The sequence below is a fragment of the Haliotis rufescens genome, unplaced genomic scaffold, assembly GCF_023055435.1.
Source record: "Haliotis rufescens isolate VD_foot unplaced genomic scaffold, xgHalRufe1.0.p SCAF_129, whole genome shotgun sequence".
Lineage (NCBI taxonomy): Eukaryota > Metazoa > Mollusca > Gastropoda > Lepetellida > Haliotidae > Haliotis > Haliotis rufescens.
This window is the reverse complement of record NW_025963812.1, coordinates 97,603-115,470: the sequence shown is the minus strand read 5'-3', so window position 1 is coordinate 115,470 and position 17,868 is coordinate 97,603. Positions and strand designations below refer to the sequence as shown.

The 17,868-nt window shown below is 37.7% G+C and overlaps 1 protein-coding gene across 3 annotated transcripts in view; it reads left to right on the top strand.

Annotated features, from left to right (window-relative positions):
- Window positions 1-1,315: 1,315 nt before the first annotated feature.
- The window catches only part of LOC124110914, a 58,991-nt gene continuing 42,438 nt past the window's right edge, over window positions 1,316-17,868 (top strand). The window contains exon 1 of one of the 3 annotated variants that reach the window (XM_048394033.1): window positions 1,316-1,458. The gene's annotated coding sequence lies outside the window, so the exon portion shown is untranslated. The other 2 variants (XM_048394034.1, XM_048394035.1) reach the window with 2 other exon arrangements.

Sequence of the window (17,868 nt, the reverse complement as noted above, 5' to 3'; positions counted from 1 at the left end):
ATACACGAACGTCAGTACTGGAACGCCGATACTTGAACGTCAATACACGAACGTCAATAATTTAAAGGAACTTCAATACAGGAACGTCAATACACGAACGTCAATGCATGAACGTCAATACACGAACGTCAATAGTAGAACAACAATACTTGAACTTCAATACACGAACGTCAATACATGAACGTCAATACACGAACGTCAGTACTGGAACGACGATACTTGAACGTCAATACATGAACGTCAATACTGGAACGTCAATACTTGAACTTCAATACACGAACGTCAATACATGAACGTCAATACATGAAGGTCAATACATGAACGTCAATACACGAACGTCAATACACGAACGTCAGTACTGGAACGCCGATACACGAACGTCAGTACTGGAACGCCGATACTTGAACGTCAATACATGAACGTCAATACATGAACGTTAACACATGAACGTCAATACATGAACGTCAGTACATGAACGTCAATGCATGAACGTCAATACACGAACGTCAATACTAGAACAACAATACTTGAACTTCAATACACGAACGTCAATACATGAACGTCAATACACGAACGTCAGTACTGGAACGCCGATACTTGAACGTCAATACATGAACGTCAATACTGGAACGTCAATACTTGAACGTCAATACATGAACGTTAGTACATAAACGCCAATGCATGAACGTCAATACTTGCACAGCAATTAACGAAGGGCAATACATGAACGTCAAAACAGGAACGCCAATACTTGAACGGCAATACGGGAAAGTCAATAGTTGAATGTCAATACTTGAGCGTCAATACTTGAACGTCAATAGTTAAACGTCAATACTTGAGCGTCATTACTGGAACGTCAATAGTTGAACGCCATAATTGAGCATCAATACTGGACCATCAGTATTTGAACGTCAACACAAGAAAGTTATTTATGGAGCGTCACTTTTTGAACGTCAATACTTGAACGTCACTATTTGAACGTCAATTCTTGAACGCCAATGCATGAAAGTCAAGACATGAACGGCAAGGCTTTAAGAACATACTCATGATTAGTTCATCTGGGAATGTGTTGATGGAATCATACGATTTCTACCGGATTTCACTGTAACCGATGAGAAGAGTTGCTACAGATAGTCGAGACTGACGTTACAATGACATTGACAAGTTTTCGTTTCGTGTTTAGATTATCAATATCAATAAAACCGGACGTACATTCGGTAGCTGGAATGAAGTGTGTCTTTGCGACCTGTTTACTTCAGCACTCTCATGAGAGACACTAACCGGATTCATTATGACAGTTGACGTGTAGAAACAACATCTCAGCTGTGGCGTCGTCATGCCCCCATAATGACATGTACATGGTAACATTAGTTTTACGGTCTGAGGTTAGGCAAGGGCGGACTCAGCCCAAACCAACATATGCGCTGAAGAAACCAACAGATGAAGTATCAGTAATCGGTAAGGATCTGTGGTCTGTGAGTGTCTGTGATCTGTGTTTACTGGTCTCGTACATCTGTGAATTGTGAAAGTACTGAAGGGTTTGTACCGGTCTAAAGTTGTTTTTACTGTCACAGTAGCTGTTGGGTGAGTACTGAACGTTTTACATGTAGGCAGTCATAGAAGGATGCCTGTTTTTGTCCTTTTTGAATAGATGACACATTTTTGGAAAGCAACTTCTTTTATTCTTTGTCATGACATTTCAGAGCTACTTCCTGCTCTTTGTGAATGCGGATAAAAGAACAAGAAGTAGGTCTAAAATGTCGTGACAAAGAATAAAAAAAGCTGTTGTCCATATAAAATGTCATGTATTCATGTTCTCCAAACTATGCCTATGAAAGTCTTCAAATTCTTTTTGTCCTGTCATAAAAAAACATGTCCTTCATCTTGTGTGCCTTAAGACGATGTTAGCACTATAAATCGGCATCAGTCCGGACTAGTACAAGCAGCCACACACACAAACACATGCATGCACGTCGCTATATAAGTGCAAAAATCTTGGACGCGACGTAAAACCCCATTTCACCTCACCTCACCTTCCATTTTAGTAAAGGTTATCAAACAATGAGACGGGAATAGTTTAACATTATTTAACATGACTTACAGTTTAACTATTTTTTATGCAGAATGTCTGCAGGGCAAAATATGTTTGGCAATACTTGTATATGTACCCAAAGCAATCTAAGTAAAGCTGTCGCCCTGATCAAACAACCTTTCAGCAAGAGTCGTTAGCTACATGTTGATACATAAACCTAACCGTGACCTCTGTATGTGACCTTAACCCGAGAACTAATAACGAGTATGATGACATAGAGTACGTGACAGATTGAGAAATTATTTAATTGGATATATGCACACAACGTAGACAGACGACAGACCAGGACAGCTTGACACTGTATTAAAAAGTTTTTCGTTCCCTCTCAAACCAATGAACATCTGTGATGAAAATATCCATTTAACTTCACTCTGTGTGAAGAACACACAATTTGTAAGGTTGAATTTGAATATGAAATTTTAAACATCAATGTACACTTAAATCGTCTGTGGGACAGGATACGCTCCCCTTTTCGCGAACACCGGGTATTATCACTATTTGGCAGTGATTCGTGAACACATGTTCATGATACAATGGACTCTTTGGAGCTTTCTTGTGATTATGGAAATATTTGTTGTCGTTTTTTGTTTATTCTAAATAAAAAAAAATGTGTTTGAACATAATGACAGTTATTTTTGTGTTTGAGTATATTAGTGTTTATCGATCACTGGATTGTCTGGTCCAGACCGCCGTCATATAGCTGGAACATTGCTGAGTGAGGCGTTAAACAACAAACAAACAAACAAACAAACTATCTCCTTTATAACCGCAAATCTATCTCATGTGCACGTAATAATACAAGACTTTCTTTAGTCTGGTAGATATACATGTATGTACAATATCAAACTATAAATGCTCATATAGTTTGGCTACATTCTAATTAAATGTCTTTTTTAAAATGCCTTTAAAAATGAGTATTGTAAAACAGTGTAGTCATGAAGATATTTCTGATAATGAAATGATACATCGCATTCTCAGAATACATAAAGAAATATTGAATTTGGTATCATTTGGCAGATCCATAAATTTCAATAAGTTACACAATGTAGCATACGGTGTACCTTCCGAATGAACAAAGTCTGTCTACAGTTTCTGTAATTAACCGAGTCTGGACCAGACAATCCAGTGATTGACATCATGAGCATCGATCTACGAAATTGAGATACGATGACATGCATCAACCAAGTGACCAACAAGCATGGGTTGCTGAAGACCAATTCTAACCCGGATCGTTAAGGGGTCTTGTATAGAGGCATTTCCTACATTTATCAGACGGGAGACCGAGTGCCGGATTAAGGAGGTTTAACTGTATACATGTTTGTCTGATGAAACCGAGAGTAGGACATGATCAACATATACCATCTCGGGGCACATTACACATGTGCAACTGTTTTTGTTTGTGTTTTGTTTGATGTGTGTGTTTTTTTTTTTTTTTTGGGGGGGGGGGGGGGGGGGGGTCTATTCTGGATTGGCACACACGCCATCCATTGTGGGGATTGTACCTGTGACGTTATTATCCAGGTTGCTGGGTTCACGCCAGAACTCCATGGTTCTAACAACCCTGTTGAGAGTGGCAACTCTCAGATTTATCACCTTGCCAGAGGCGCTGCTCCCAATACGTTGGGGGATTAGCATCAAGAACGTGTTACAGCCCTAATTTACTGTTATTGTAGGTATATTGAGATTAAAAAATAATGAAAATAACATTAAATATGTATCAAGAGATTGTCAAGCGTTCACCTACCGCTCTGTGTCGTCATGCATATCAACTTAATCAACTCTGGTTTTTTCCTGACATGATAGCTTTTTTAGGGGGGTGGGGGCGAGGGTCAAAACATTTAAGACCATTTAAATCTTAAATTACTTAATTGCTATGACTTCGCAGGTTCATGTCAGAAGAATATAAAACATCAACGCTTCAGAATAATCAGTCTGGATTGGGCGCAAACGATGCAGTGAAAAATATATAAATGGATCACTGATAATTAGTGATGACATCAGATGTTTGCGAAAAGGGTAAGCATGTCCTGCTCTACTGGCAGAACCCGCCTCAACTTCCTGACTTAAACCAGCTTCTTGACGTTGATATTCGGGTTAAAAGAGATTGCATAATTTTATTGTTATCATGTAACGCCCCATCTCGGATTCTAAACGTTAAGAACACAAACCAGAACCACAAATAATTCGAAAGTAATTTCTTCTCATGCATAAAGGTCAAGAAAAACTGAGATCGTTCTTATAAAAATACGTAAATGAAAGAGGAACACGATTCCGTTGATAAGCCAGAACTTATGTAAGTATGTATTTGACACTATTTACTTGACACTACAGTAAACTACGGTTATAACGAACACGGTTGTAACGAACTGACGGATAAAACGAACTTACATTTTTGGTCCCGACTATTTGCTGTAGTTATGCTGTATATATGCTTATAACGAACTACGGTTATAACGTACAAAAAATTAGTAGTTCCCATGGGTTCGTTATAACCGTAGTTTACTGTAATTCAAAGTACGACAAGGGATTTTACACGGTGACTAAATCCTGACACCTTTTTATATCAAAAGTATACACCATGTTTATGAGGCTGACGAGCATTATATAATCTGCCAGGCAAAAGAAACTACACACCCATGTCACGCTGTTTTCAGCCTTGAACGTCTTGAAACGTTTGCAATTTGTTGTCAAATCCATTTCCCAAGTGTATACTTTCTTTTGCTCGGCAGTGTATACCCTAAAGAGGAGTGAGTGAGTGAGGTTGGTTTTACGCCGCTTTAAAAATTATTCCTGTTATATCGCGGCGTGTCAGCCTTATGTGGGAGGCAAGCCCGAAGTGTAGCAGGTCTCAGACGTTTACCACTTCGGTGAAACCCACGAGCACGAGTATGGTGCTGACACACCTAGAAACATAATCGGGGCGAACCGGGATTCGAACCTTTTTTTAGAGAAAAACTGAATAACTTTGACTTTTTGAGGTGAGGGAGAGTGAAATGGGGTTTAACATCGCTTTCAAGATCATTGCACTTATATAGCAATGTGCATGCACGTGTGACGTTTTCAATGCGTGGATCGATGCTCATGATATTATAACTGGATTGTCTGGTCCAGACTCGATTATTTACAGACCGCCGTCATATAGCTGGAATATTGCTGAGTGCGGCGTTAAACAACAAACCAACCAACCAGCAATTTTTATGACATATTAGCATACCCATCAACACAAATCCCTATTGATAAAATGCCCTAGTTTCTGCTAATTTGTCAAAACCAAAACGGTTACTAACATACATGCAGCATCAACAAAACAATCGAAAACATGCTGCGTTTTCAATTTGGAGCTAGTTTATTTGTAGATTTAACACCGCTAATTTGAATTTGAAACCGAAAAATAATATGCGTCCCTACAATGACTGAAAAAGAAATAATTTTCTATTAACATTATCTTCCCAATGGTGTGGAAGTCAAATCGGCTTTTTCAGGCAGAGGTGGTTATTGTGATTTGAAACCTCTGATTGACCAATCAAAATGGAATATTTGATGGAGAGCCGCAATAACTCCCTTGTCAACAAGGAAACTGGCGTTTACCTTTGAAACTGGCGATAATTTGGACAGAACATGTCTGTGATTTACTCTTGTGGAATATAACGCTGTTTTTACTGTTCTTATGGTGATAAATATGCCCACGTTGATTCTAAATGTCACCTACAGTCCCCCTCACACATACCTAACGTAGTTAGGAATATAAGGTGGCCGTGCCAGTCAGCTCGTGTTGTACAAGTGTGGAGGTGTCCTATGAATGTGAACAACTGTCATTAAACTATACGAACACTGATCAATCCAATTCTGGCAGTAAAAAGATTTATCAATGCCAAAGGCAAAAGTAAATGTAACAATTTCTATTTTTTTCATTATTTAATTTTTCTTTTGGGCAACTTTTGGAAACTGTAAAAGTACCTACCGCAAATGTAATCGTCTTTTCTTGAAATAATAGCGACAAAACCATTTTGATTATCACCCGAAATCTCGCCCATTGTATGACTTCTACTTTATCTTAACCATGCATTTATGAATCACTGTGAAATGATGATGACACTATGTATTCGAGAAAATGAATAAGTTTTCGATCTGCTGATAACCCGACTCAATACGTGTTCGCCTTTAAAATACATTATGATTCTCAAATCTTTTGGCTTCAACATAATATATGTTGAAATGACTCGCAATTTTCATTTTCCAATATAAGCGAAAGTTCGAAAGAGAGCGAAAGTTTGATTTTCTCACCTAAAAACACCATGCAGCTAGCCTGGTTTGTCTGGAAAAGTGTTTCATTTGAAGTATAATAAGATTAAAAAGATTATCAATAGAAAACCTAAACACCAGAGAATAATCAGTGTCTACGTAAACAGGTTCCTTTGGGCGTAACTGGCAAATTAGTGAAGAAAAATGTATAAATGGATCTTATATAATCAGTGATGACACCAGGTTTTTGTGAAAAGCCATCTTCTCCATATCATAATTAGTATTCTTATTTTTCAGTAAACAATACATTTCTAAAAACGCAATTACTTTTTGGAATCCGATAAACAATATCTCACGACAATGTCATTCAGTAATTTATGCACATATAAGAAGATACTATGTCATTTGGGCGGTGTTGACCTTGTGTATATATGTCAGATTCTTCTGTCTCTGGACGTCAATGCAGGGGTAAACTGCATAGCTTCTGAGCGACATGTACATGCTGTGAAATGTTGGGAATGCACATTGCGCATATCACGATGTCTGTTCTTATTTGAATACATACTGAGGGGCAAAAGAAAGTATACCGGGTCCGTTTTCTAAAATTGAAAGTTAAAAGAACTGTTGTTAAATTTGATTATGTCAATTCAATCATCTCTCCATCCTGCTATAGGTTGTAAAAGGTAACCTGTGGCTGGGTCATTTTGTGTTAAGATAAATTGGTTCATTGAAGACTGGTGTCATGTATTTACAACCACATGACCCCTAATGTGTTTGAAATGTTGTAAATTTGTGTGATTTTTTAAATATTAATTTGCAAAGATAAGGTGTCTACGGTACCCTACAACGGTTGTGTATAATGCTATTTATTTTCAGTTTAAAAAGTATTAAAATAAATAATATTCTAAAGTAGAAGTATTCTATGGGTGCTGACAAAGCGGCTGTATAGTTCATGTTTTGGATATAATATACCTAACTTAAGATATTTTCAATTGAAAGGCAAACATATCATAAAATCAATGGGGAGGAATAATTGGCATTTACCCTGGCTGATATGTACTCATATAAACAGTCATTAATAACATAATTACCACTACTGTAAGGCCTGACGCTTTGAAGACATTGTTTACTAATCCTCTAAATCCCCTAAAATTAAATGTGAAAAAATGAAAAAAAAAATGTAATAAAGCAATTTTAATTCCGCCGACCAGAAATAAATAACATGACAAACCCAACTCACGTGCAGTTGCTATTAATGTAAGTATATGTAGTATACGTAGTATTTAAAACACTATAATTAAAATCTGATGAAAAATTATCTGAACACTTTGAAACACAAAGAAGTATGACGAATCGAGAGAGGAAATATGAATTATTATGTTTTTGAAATTGGATTTATTTTTTTCAATGTACTCTTACCCAACAGAATTATTGAAAAGTGGGGTTATCCAGATATTTGGAAGATTGGTCAGCAAGGTAAATTATCAGTCTGCATTTAATGTAGAACGGTTCGTTCTGTTCATCAAATGTGTTCTTTACTTCTTATGAACCCCGTAAAGATCCGGGTTAGAATTGGTCTTCAGCAACTCATGCTTTTCATAAAAAGCGACTATGTCATTTGGGCGGTGTTGACCTTGTCTGTGTATATATATGTCAAATAAATAAAACACTGTAGTAAGAATAAACCATGAGGGGTGTAACCCCGAGTGGTTTATTCTTCCTGTAGTGTTTTATTGTCCGATAAACAACGACCACGGTCGTTTATTTCTTATGTGAGATATCTAAAGATTGATATCATTTCAAAAGATTTTATGATGTACATGTGGAGGACATTTCCAAATTTGACGCATCAGTGACAAAAATGATGTCCGATCCAATTCCCTATTTTGACTTCTACCATTAAATATGCTCCCTTGTTTTCTCAGGTAAACAGTTGACATGCATTAGCATGTATTTATGACGGGTGCCACCGATCGGTCACGAAACACCAACCTTTCGCGAACACCTGGTGTCATCACTATTTGATAGTGAATCATGAACATGCGTATGATATAGTCGGAATCGTCCAATGAACTCGGCTTTCTACATATTTCTCATGGCTATGGAAATGATTTTGTCGCTTTTTATTCAATTCATGTTTTATTGGCATTTCATCTTAGGTTTTATTTCTTGGAATATTCAAGAAAACGTTTTAAAAATGTTTCACATTCATTCCTAAAATTGAAATGCAACAAGTCTTTTTGCGATTTGTTGGTTGAACTGTAAATAACTTGTCTCTGAAAAGTGAGTGAGTTCGGTTTTACGCCGTTTTTAGCAATATTCCAGCAATATCACGGCGGGGGACATCAGAAATGGGCTTCACACATTGTACCCATGTCGGGAATCGAACCTGGGCCTTCGGCGTGACGAGCTAACGCTTTAACCACTAGGCTACCCGACCGCCCCTGTCTCTGGAGAAGGTTCCTCTGTCTTCAATCGCCAATAAATATTGTCAGAGTGAGTCACGCTTTTAGCAATATTCCAGCTATACCAAGAGGTGGGACACCAAAAAAATGCATCACACATAATTGGGGGAAGCGAACCCCGGTCTCCGTCGCGAAGAGCGAGCTCTTTAACCACAAGGCTACACCACCGCCCCACAGATTGACAGAGATATTGATGTGAGTTATTCAGGGGAAGACGTTCCCGGGTCAGCTGTTTTCAGGCGGTAGCGTCCCCGTGACGGACAACTATAGCCAACCCACATGCAGATTATCACATGTAACAAGCAGTGATACTCTCCCCCTTGCCCCACGTCACACGTCAAGGTGACAGCACCTCTGTGAATGAATGGAGGTAGTGTATGGCATAACTTACCGTATTCGACGTATTAAGCGTCCATGGCGCTCTCAAAATTAGAAATAGGGGCTCTTTTCAGAATATAACTTTGGTCAAAGAGTTGAAAGATCGTAAATTTCGTGTCTTATGCTTACAGCCTGAAATGATACAAAAGAAAAGTCTGTGCGTATTAGACACGACAGATATATTGGTCCAGAATTTAATTGCCCATAATAAAGCGTGCATATAACACACGAGTGCGTATTATACACGAATAAATATGTCTTGTGTACATTGATCAATCGGAAGGGTGCTAATTGGGATTGTTCACTAGCAAAAATATTAGCAAATATCGCCATAGGCGCTTATTACGTCGAATACGGTAATATAAATAATAGATTTATCAAAGTCTGACTGCGTTCATTCGTGAGAAAGGGTCTATCAGAAGACATTAGTGTTATTTAAATACACAGATGACCCACATGAGACATTCAAACGCAAAGTTAACTACATATTCTCAAATGTGGACGCTAAATCGCATTACTAATCATCAGAAAACATTGGTGGCACTTTCATATTACGTCAAGCACATTGTTGATGGTGAAGCCACATTGACGACAAACTGATTACAAATGTTGAAACATTGATATTATATTGAAGCCACATTGACGACAAACTGATTACAAATGTTGAAACATTGATATGCTATTGATGCCACATTGAATTGACGACGAACTGATTACAAATGTTGAAACATTGATATTACATTGAAGCCACATTGACGACAAACTGATTACATATGTTGAAACATTGACATTATATTGAAGCCACATTGACGACAAACTGATTACAAATATTGAAACATTGACATTATATTGAAGCCACATTGACGACAAACTGATTACATATGTTGAAACATTGACATTACATTGAAGCCACATTGACGACAAACTGATTACAAATATTGAAACATTGATATTATATTGAAGCCACATTGACGACAAACTGATTACAAATGTTGACACATTGATATAATATTGATGCCATATTGATGACAATCTGATAACATGTTGAAACATTGACATGATATTGATGCCACATTGATGACAAACGCATGGCATATGTTGAAACATTGATATTATATACAAGCCACATTGGTGACAAACCGTTATTATATGATGAAACTTTGATATGATCTTGAAGCCACATTATTGACAAATCGACAATATATGTTGAAACATTGATACCATATTGAAGATGCAATGCGGATTAACTGATGATAATTGATATTATTTTGCAGCCACGTCGATGTCAAACTGATGACACACATTGACGCCTTCATATAATATTGAGGCCACATTGATGTCACACTGATAACATGTTTGTAGTACTAGGCCAACAGCTGAGTATGACCAGGGTGTGCCAAAGCTAATTATCATCAAAGAAACATTGGAACAATTCGGACATATCTCACACAATTCGGACATATCTCACACAATTCGGACATATCTCACAAAATTCGGACATATCTCATGCAATTCGGACATGTCTCACAAAATTCGGACATATCTCATGCAATTCGGACATATCTCACAAAATTCGGACATATCTCACAAAATTCGGACATATCTCATGCAATTCGGACATATCTCACAAAATTCGGACATGTCTCACAAAATTCGGACATATCTCATGCAATTCGGACATATCTCACAAAATTCGGACATATCTCACAAAATTCGGACATATCTCACAAAATTCGGACATATCTCACAAAATTCGGACATGTCTCACAAAATCCGCGGCAGCAAAACGTTATTGTCTCTTATCATATCCAGGATTGACTATTGTAAGAGGATCCTTTTGGATGTAACCTAAGAGCAGACTAACAGACTTCAAAAGGAAGAGAATATATGGATGTCAACTTCCTTATTATGAGGAACACAACGTTTCAGAGAATATGCTTACTCCTTCGTCACCATATACTCCGAAACATTGATTACATACCCATGACACTTGTTAAACAATCGCTCATGTGCTGTTGACACATTGATAACGTACTGATGACACTGCTTGAACCATTGGCTTGCCTTTGCATGTGTTTGTGACGGATGCCACCTGTGTTTGTGGTGGGACACGTTCACCTTTTCGCGAACATCTGGCATTATCACTATTTGGTAGTCATTCATAAACACATGCTTAACAGGCGCTCCTTTTCTAATTTATTGGAGTCTGTTCCTGGTTTGGCGAACCTACAAAACAGCATATTGAAAATTTTCGTTTTTGGCGGCAACTTGAAGCGGTCGCTCGCAATAGACTTCTTTGTTGGATTAGTAAATGGTCTACAAAATTCCGTAAATCCTTGGTAAACAATATTTTGGCTTTGCTTAATAGTTTAGATCTAACTGTCTCTGACGGTATGCATTTAACCCAGTCCGATTTTACCCCTTTAAAATATAAATTATTAGCGTTAGATGAGCATAATTGATATTTAGAATTGTGGAATGATAAAGGTTTACAAAATGGAAATAAGCTTTGTACTTAAAGATTGTTCAAACACTCGCTGTCAGCCGAACCCTATGTTACATGTATTATGAACAGGTCCCATCCTAAGCAAGTTACGCTGCGGCACATTACCCTTACAAAATACATGCACATAAACGGTTCACGCCCATTATGACCATGTAATTATTAGCATTTTCAAAACCCTTTCCTAACTATGGTCTACACAATGGCTTGCGGCAAAGGTAAACGAAACGTTTAAAGATCAATATCTGCCAAAACTGGCGAAGCTCTATCAGGTAAAATTTAAAGGGTTTGCTCTGCAAAGAATTTCAAGACACTCTCTTCTCACCCGGAAATTGTATACTCCCCCTATTCTCAAATTTAGAGTTCAATTCATGAATAAATGAATATTGTTTCCTATTTCGAGTAATTCAACCCTGCATCCAAATTCACATTGAAACAGGGTTGATAGGTAGTAATTAGCAGTCACTGTACCATGAAGTGTGTGTGTATTGAGGGGTGATAGGTAGTAATTAGCAGTCTCTTTACCATGAAGTGTGTGTGTATAAAGGGTTGATAGGTAATGATAATCAGCAACTTAACCATGAAGTATCTGTATATACAGGGGTGATAGGTAGTACTTAGCAGTCACTGAACCATGAAGTATGTGTATATATAGGGGTGATAGGTAGTACTTAGCAGTCACTGAACCATGAAGTATGTGTATATATAGGGGTGATAGGTAGTACTTAGCAGTCACTGAACCATGAAGTATGTATATATATAGGGGTGATAGGTAGTAATTAGAAGTCACTGAACCATGAAGTATGTGTATATATAGGGTGATAGGTAGTAATTAGCAGTCACTTAACCATGAAGTATGTATATATATAGGGGTGATAGGTAGTAATTAGCAGTCACTGAACCATGAAGTATGTGTATATATAGGTGTGATAGGTAGTAATTAGCAATCACTGAACCATGAAGTATGTGTATATATAGGTGTGATAGGTAGTAATTAGCAGTCACTGAACCATGAAGTATGTGTATATATAGGGTGATAGGTAGTACTTAGCAGTCACTGAACCATGAAGTATGTATATATATAGGGGTGATAGGTAGTAATTAGCAGTCACTGAACCATGAAGTATATGTATATATAGGGGTGATAGGTAGTAATTAGCAATCACTGAACCATGAAGTATGTGTTTTGAAACAGTAGTCATGATGGGAAGAGACCTCAAACAGTTTCAAGGTTTACGATGAATCAAGCAATGATATGAATGGCGTTACCTCCGTGCACAGTGTGCCATTCGCGGAAACCTTGTGTCATCAGTGATTTTCAGTGACCCATCCATACCAATTTTCACCGCTATTTTGCCTTTTACGCTAAAAGGAATCTATTGGGTGTTTTTTCCCTGACTTTGGCGTTTGATTTTGACAAGCTTAAGTTTATAAATTTATATACATAAGTTTGTGTGTTTTAACAAAACGAGTTGGACAAACTGTTGACGAGAAATAGAATCGAACTCTGATTTTTATTCTAATATTTCGCCACCAGTTTGAAGTGTGGCTTGTTCCCTTACAGCCAATAAGATACTGCGTCGACATCACATGATTTTAATTTGTTCTTTCGAGTTTATCAACATGTGTTTTAAAAGCTTTCTGGTCTGGCCTTTACATTTTCGGGGGAAAGCTCTGAGAGGATAGTTTCTCTTTATTGTCTTGTGGGATGCACGGTAGTCCTTAGATCGCAAAGTACTGAAGAACAATTATTTAGCTACTTGTATTAAGATCGTGGCTTCGTACCCAATCATGAGTTTGGTTTCTCAGCACTAGACTACGGCGTCACCACAGTGGCCTGAGGCACTGCAATTCATTACGCAGAGTTTCGTCCCTTGGGCGTACCAGAATCCTACAATCGTGCTTTCAAATCCCAGATTCGCCTTAATCATGTTTTTTCGGCTTGTCAGCAACGCGGGTTTCTCCAAAATTGACCTGTATCACTTTTCTCCCATATTGAGCTGACACGTCGTTATAATGCCGAAACACTCTTAAAGGCGGCGTTACACCCAACTCACTCACTGCGATCTAGGTTCTACTACACCGAAACAGAAGTAGTTGGGACAGTGCGGTTTTCGTAGGGAGCCTTCAGTGCAGATCGAGATATATCTCCAGGCTGTGATTGAAGGATATTCTGTAAGATTTTTATGTATTTCAAATGTACATCCTTCCAATTATTAAAACTGACCATGTTTTTCTATATTTAGTACTGTCTTTTTCAACATGATGACTTATGCTGAATGTGACCACAGCTATTTTCAAGTAGGTGACATTTGGTGCGAACCTGGGGGTGTTGTGTTTAGCTTCCGGTACTCGGAAAAGGAGCTGGCTAAGCTAGTCATTTTTTTATGTTTTCATTGCTGCTCTAAGGCCAAACTGTGCACACACGTACATGTAATAGCTGTTGAATGCTTAGTTATTTAAAAAAAAAATATAACGTTACTATAGAAGTCTATGGGAAAACATTTGGTTGTGTGTAACCTCTAATGGCGGTAGGTAGGATGGTCCTGCCCCTGATTGTGTGTCACGAACTAAGGTGACACGTTTCGGCAGAGATTTACGTGTGTGCCCCTATGTAGAAGGATTAATGACCCCAGGAGGTGGCGGACAGTATATAACCCGTACAGTGGTCCGGCTCGGCATGCTTCAAGCCAGGCAAGAGTGACAGTCAATCCATGCGACAGCTGGTGTGACATCTTCCTGACGTAAGGTTCCACTGAGTTGAGAGGAAATACCGTACGGGTGAAGGACCTCAACCCCGAGCATTCTAATAAAGTACTTAACGGTTCAGAAACCAGCGGGTATGTGACATTAGAAGTCCTCTTTGAAGCGATACGGATATTTAATAATAATAATAATAATAATAATAATAATAATAATAATAATAATGATGATGATGATGATGATGATGATGATGATGATGATGATGATGTAATTCTAAAACCTGATTATTCATACATGCTTACTTGAAAATACATGGTGATTATTCGACGACTGACAAGTGATTTATTGACAATATGTATTGAATGATTATTGCTATAGATTAAGTGAATATGTGATTATTATTTAGGTATTGATTCTTTAGTACAAGATGATTACTTTGTCCTGCTTGGTAATACGTGGCTATTTGTAAGTGAGTATTATTTGATTATTAGTTCAGTAACTCTAGATGATTACTTGGTGGTGACTAAGTGATTACGGGTTCATTACTTGTTTGCCTGATGATTACACAATGATACCTCGATGGTATACCTTGAAAACCTGTTGAGCAATGGCTGTTCATAACATAATAACCTGATTTCAAACCCCTGAATACCCGTTGAGTACTGGTTGATTATCACATAATAACCTGATGTTATACCCCTGAATACCCGTTGAGTACTGGTTGATTATCACATAATAACCTGATGTACACCCTGAATACCCGTTGAGTACTGGTTGATTATCACATAATAACCTGATGTTATACCCTTGAATACCCGTTGAGTACTGGTTGATTATCACATAATAACCTGATGTTATACCCCTGAATACCCGTTGAGTACTGGTTGATTATCACATAATAACCTGATGTACACCCTGAATACCCGTTGAGTACTGGTTGATTATCACATAATAACCTGATGTTATACCCTTGAATACCCGTTGAGTACTGGTTGATTATCACATAATAACCTGATGTTATACCCCTGAATACCCGTTGAGTACTGGTTGATTATCACATAATAACCTGATGTACACCCTGAATACCCGTTGAGTACTGGTTGATTATCACATAATAACCTGATGTTATACCCTTGAATACCCGTTGAGTACTGGTTGATTATCACTTAACCACACGGTGTTGTTCTCCTGAATACCCGTTGAGTACTGGTTGATTATCACATAATAACCTGATGTTATACCCCTGAATACCCGTTGAGTACTGGTTGATTATCACATAATAACCTGATGTTATACCCTTGAATACCCGTTGAGTACTGGTTGATTATCACATAATAACCTGATGTTATACCCCTGAATACCCGTTGAGTACTGGCTGATTATCACATAATATCCTGATGTTATACCCCTGAATACCCTTCGAGTACCGACTGATTAATACATAATAACCTGATGTTATACCCTTGAATACTCGATGAGTACCGGCTGATTATCACTGATTATTACCCGATGTTGCGTCAACTTAGAATATCAGATATTCCTGGGAAAGCCGAACACCGATTCTCTGTTGGAACCGTGAGCTGTGAATGCATACAATATTATGTTATAAACGAGGCATACCGAAATGCATTTGTAGAAATACGCTTTATGACAAAAACGAGTTATTCAGTAAGAGTACACAAACATAAAATGCATAAAACAAAAATCCAATTTAATTTAAACAGATCACGAGATTACCAACTTACAGGAAGTGAGTCTACTCTCGATGCTAATTACAAAAGCTATATTATTATACTATGATACTACCACATCACTCTAAATATATCGACAACCATAAAATAAACCCACCTATTAGCTTTACATTAATTTTTATGCTTATATAATTATATTCCTTATTATTAATTATTATTAACCCCACCTACCCTGTCGACGAAATAGACTCAGAATTCGAGTGGGTGAGTGAGTGAGTATGGTTTTACGCCGCTTTTAGTAATATTCCAGCATTATCACTGCGGGGGACACCAGAAATGGGCTTCACACATTGTACCAATGTCAGGAATCAAACCCGAGTCTTCGGCGTGACGAGCGAACGCTTTAACCACTAGGCCACCCGATCGCCCCCAGAAATATTTGAAAAATCAATATGAGAAGAAACTTTTATGAAGTTAGTGCTTCTTTTTTGCCTTTATATAAATATATATATATAAGTTGTAAACTAAGGAAAACTACCTCTAGCCAAACAGACTTTACTTCATAAATGGAACAGAAAGAAAACAAACTCTTTGACATTCCATAACAGGCACACATTCTAGTTATAGGATGCTATCCTCCAGGCAAGAATCACGTGACCACAAACGCAAGCACAACCGTGTCACTCTGGCCAGCTTAGTATATATACAAATGATATTCCTCCAAGCCATTTGAAATAGTTTATCTCCTCCTATTACAAGAAGCTATGTCTAAGTCTAGCAAACATAAAACTCTTACGGAAATTAATGATGGTATAAAAGTCTTTGAATTTAACTTTCTACTGGGAGTAGTAATATCTTCCTCATGACAATAGCCACGATAAATGATGAGGCCTTAACGCCAGACCAGCCCCGTACAGAGAAGGAGAGGCTTGTGAGCGACAGCGCGAGTATACTACATCTGTCATATCGTGACGTCCATCAGCCGTACCGCCATTACTTCGGTAATTCGGGCTGAATATGCAATTGAATATTTGAGGGAAGTTCCTGACACTCATCACATATGACGCTTCTGAAGAAAGACAGTTCTTTGAGTAGACATATCTTACCGGACTACCACGCAAATCCTCCCGAGGTAAGGTTAAAATAGGATTTTAATTATATTTTTGAATATGCAAACTGGCTAGCCTTGAATGTCATTGGGAAATAGGTCGGTATTTTTATGGGTTTTAAGGAGCCATAGTCGTATGTGGTTTTACTCGTTATGTTAAGGATAACGAACTAGAATGAAAATCTTTTTCATAACATACACGCTAACGAAAGGGGCGACTATTATTTATTGTAACGAATGTCCAGTTACACATGCGTTGTCTGACTTAGAAATTCGGCATTAAAGTTAAAAAATAAATAAGCGAAATCAGAATCAGAATTAAAATACATCCTCAAAGTTAAAATAGATAGATAAGTGAATGAAAATAAAAACAAAACACAATATACCCGGGCTTTCATGCAGTACATTCGGAATATAAGAGAATCTTTAACTTCGTGCTTCGACATCCGTGCTACATTTGAACTGGGCCGTATATTCGTATTGCACGTGCATAATGTGCGATTTGGGCAACTGTCTGTTCTAGAATCAGCGCCTGTGCTAATATGTTATTTAGATATACAACTATTTTAATCTCGCTGTCATTAAAAAAAATAAATCATAAGCGCTCTCAGATTGCACCTCTTGAATCTCGGGGCATGAAGTAAAGTTCCAACTGATTGAATATTATGTCCTTGATGGATATTTAG